The 2,698-nt window shown below is 37.6% G+C and overlaps 1 long non-coding RNA gene across 1 annotated transcript; it reads left to right on the forward strand.

The window, feature by feature from the left end:
- The first annotated feature begins 247 nt into the window (after positions 1 to 247).
- LOC131301292 (uncharacterized) lies at positions 248 to 2,472 on the forward strand. The gene is made up of 2 exons (XR_009191238.1): positions 248 to 1,568; positions 1,722 to 2,472. It is a non-coding gene; the product is annotated as an uncharacterized LOC131301292 (long non-coding RNA).
- Positions 2,473 to 2,698: the final 226 nt, after the last annotated feature.

Below are 2,698 nucleotides of genomic sequence, written 5' to 3' on the forward strand. Positions count from 1 at the left end.
TCACGCTCCCCGTCTCCCTCGAACCTCCTCTCCCTCTCTCGACTCTCTCTTTCTCTCTTCGATCGCTCTCCTAGCACCACCGACCGGCGCAATCGCAGGGCTCTCTCTCTCTCTGTACCTTCCATCTCACGCTCTCCCTGCCTCAACTACCACTATGTATTCATGTAAGCCAAAATCTCCCTAAATCGGAAAGAGCAAATCCACAGACGCATTATTGTCGAGTTCAATTGATCAAAGGTAAATTACTAAACCGCTATTTTTTAATCTTGGATTTGGATTTTGTTTCGGATTTGGCTTTTATCCTGTTTGAAAGAACAGTGGCTGCAGAGTAATGGGTCTTCAAAGGAAACGAAGGGCAACCTTAGGACTTGCTATTTGACATGTAGTTTTGGAACAGAAGGGTTAGATGCTTAGGGGCAAGTAAATGACATATAATAAGAGGAAGAGACTGCAAGATATCAAAGAGTTTTCGAACCCTAACCCAGAAACCATATTATTAAAGAGGAATAGAGTGAAATAATTCATTTGACTTCGGCTTGGGTTGGTATCGAGAAAGAAAAGAAAGGGGGCGAACAATAACAGATTAGTCTATACTGTACTTAATCAAAAGGCCTTTGCTCAATTGTTAAGGTTGAGACATATCCTCTTTCATGCTCCCTTCCCCCGTGTTGTTCAATTGTTGGTATTGTGAGTTGGGATTTTGGGTGTTAGGGAAACCATAATTGGTACGGTTTAGGACCAAAATTGGGAACGAGTGGTATGGCAGTGGGTGTGGCTCTATTGAAGTCCATTAACTCTATTAGATTAGGCAATTGGATTTTCTATCACTGTTGGAATTGTATTTAGTTTGATTTTAGTTGGTTGAGTGATTTGAGGGCAGCAATTGGATTTTCTATCACTGTTGGAATTTTATTTAGTCTGGTTTTAGTTGGTTGAGTGATTTGAGGGCGAAAATAATATTACAACAATAGGTCAATGGCAGCCAGCGTATAACTTTTGTTGATGTCTATTCTGAGTCATGGTTCTCATTCGTGGGCTTCATGGGGTTGGATCACTAATGTGAAAACTAATGTGATTGAGTTCCTTTTCAACCTAAAATCGAGTGTGCTTAATGTGGCTGCACTCTTTGGGTTTTTTAAATCCTATCGGCTTTGTTTTTTCATACCAAAGTACTGGATATTGTGATGCAAGTCCAATCATCCAAAAAATGGTCAATTTTCTTTCAGGTGGTGTTATGAAGAAGACATAATTTTCCTGTTATTCTTCAAAATCCAAAGAAAAGAACTAGTCATGAAGGGCTATTTATTAATTATTGCTCTGTTGTTGGATATTGAATTAGGAGCATATCACATACTGCAAATATTTATTAGCCACATTGTAACTTTTGGTTTTTTGTTAAAGGATACTGTTCTTATAAGTGTTGCAAATATTCGCTCGACTCTACTCCTCACTCAAGCATTGAGTCAACATTGCTGTTAAGGACTCCAAATGGCGATATGCGGCACCACCACGGACAATGGCAATTTGCAACTTTCAATTCCTTGAAGCATCTATTTCTTTTTCAGAAGGTAAAAGCCCAACCCATACTTATAGACAGAGAAGTTCCCTTTATTTAGCCAAATGACTGGTTCATTTGACTTGCTTAGTTGTTAGTATCACGGTTTTTACTAATTGGTTTATTATAGAACCTTTGGTTAGATAAGATTATGAATGCACTATAGAGAAGTAGCCTGTTGCATAATTGGAATTTGGAGCTGCGATGGTGATCGATGGCATTTATTTTTTTTTTTGGTAATGTTACCAATAAAAAAGGAGTTAATTTTGTGATATCTCTCTTTCATGGACTCATCTAAGTTTGTTGTAGATATTTCCTTTTGTTCTTGCTTTCCTATTTTTTCTTTTGGCTTCTGACTGTTAATTTCTTTTACATAATTTACCTTTTTTGAGTTTTCGGCGACATCTGGTAGGATTCGGCCTCAACCAGAGATTAAGGTTGACCGTTGAGATTCCGGCAAAATTAGATTAAGTTTCCATCCTTCTTTTGTTGTGCGATGTCTCATCCCTCACAAAAAAGGCCATATCTTGAAACCCTAGCTCCCTTTTTACACAACTTGGTTGTAGTTAATCACAATATTTGTCTTTAATTTTGATTAGTGAGTGGTTAATATCTAACTGGAATGGAAATAACAACACTAGATTCACCTTTTTTTGTGCTAATGATGTTTTATCAGCTGGAAACTCATCTGAGTCATCTTCAGGTGGGTTCCGTCAGTTTTCTTGAGGTGCACTTTCTTACCAATGGTCCATGTTGGCACCAATTGTAGAGTTAATCTAGATCTCTTCGTGGAATCCTCTGGTGCTAAGCAATTTCTGCTCCAATATTCCCTGTGCTTAATGGTTAGGTTTTGATATTTGTTTGATTGGTATATATGCTTGCTTGCTGAAATTACAAGGAAATAGAAGGAATTAATCGATGTCGTGCTTTCTGTTCTCGAGGGTTATTGGTGGCTGTTTGTCTGATTACTATGATTTACTTGCTGAGATCATAAGGAAATTAGAGTGAACTAACTTTTCAATATCGCATTTTCTTTTGGCCTATTTTCTTTTATGTAGTTAAGATAAGATATTTGACGGGAGAGGTGCTTGCAAAATTGAAAGGGGATTTTCATACCACATATATATAAAAGTTCAATGAGAA

This window comes from Rhododendron vialii, chromosome 9a, assembly GCF_030253575.1.
Source record: "Rhododendron vialii isolate Sample 1 chromosome 9a, ASM3025357v1".
Lineage (NCBI taxonomy): Eukaryota > Viridiplantae > Streptophyta > Magnoliopsida > Ericales > Ericaceae > Rhododendron > Rhododendron vialii.